This window comes from Gekko japonicus, unplaced genomic scaffold (genome assembly GCF_001447785.1).
Source record: "Gekko japonicus isolate JY-2015 unplaced genomic scaffold, Gekko_japonicus_V1.1 scaffold1076, whole genome shotgun sequence".
In the NCBI taxonomy this organism is placed as follows: Eukaryota; Metazoa; Chordata; class Lepidosauria; order Squamata; family Gekkonidae; genus Gekko; species Gekko japonicus.
In genome coordinates, this window is record NW_015162512.1 from 259,466 (window position 1) to 260,344 (window position 879).

At 49.7% G+C, this 879-nt stretch overlaps 1 protein-coding gene across 1 annotated transcript in view; it reads left to right on the top strand.

Moving 5' to 3' along the window:
• Nucleotides 1-879, top strand: part of LOC107106079 (adiponectin receptor protein 1-like) — a 22,627-nt gene that overhangs the window by 19,729 nt on the left and 2,019 nt on the right. The window lies entirely within an intron of this gene.

Consider the following 879-nt stretch of genomic DNA (forward strand, 5'->3'; position numbering starts at 1 on the left):
GAGAGCTTGTACCTGAATAAAACTTGGTCTTAAAGGTGCCACTGGACTGTTTTGGACCGGGGGGAGCTCTGCAACTTACCTGGCTGCTTCTTGCTCTGACTGAGGGCTGCTGGGAGCAGGGGGTGGGGCTTGTTGCATGTGCCCGTCCCCCAGGCTCTTTACTGCCGGAGCTCCGCTCCTCTGCGCTCCTGCAGGAAATGACCCCTGAATGTACCTACATGAATACGTCACGTAAGATGTGCTTCTGTTTTTGCAAGTAAAATTTCTTTCTCTTGTTACCATTAGAGTCAGATCATCTTTGTAATGTGTTTGAACAGCGTTTCCCCCTTAACTGGGAAACATGGAGGACTGGAGATACCGCATAAAGCTTCTGTGCTCCCAAGGCAATTGATTATTATTTTTTTACATTTAACCCGATAGAAACAGCCAGGGTGTGGGGGGGGAAATGAGAGTGCCTCAGCCCCCTGCTCCAGAGGCCTGATCAAGACTGGGTCCTGACGGCATTGTTAAATCCAGGGCTCTTTTTGTAGAAAAAGCCCAGCAGGAACTCATTAGCATAATAGGCCACACCCAACAACAGAAACTCATTAGCATGTTAGGCCACACCCCTGATAGCACAGCTCATTGGCATATTAGGCCACACACCCCCATGTTACCAGAAGTGTGGTCATCCAGCCACACCCACCTTTTGCTTCTTCTTCCGTTTACCTTGTTTGTTGTCAAAACCCAGGGCCTTTTTTTGTAGCAGGAACTCCTTTGCATGTTAGGCCACACACCCCTACTGTAGCCAATCCGAATGAGTTTCTGCTGTTAGGTGTGGCCTATTATGCTAATGAGTTCCTGCTGGGCGTGGCCAACTCAGGAGCCAGCTGGGACTCC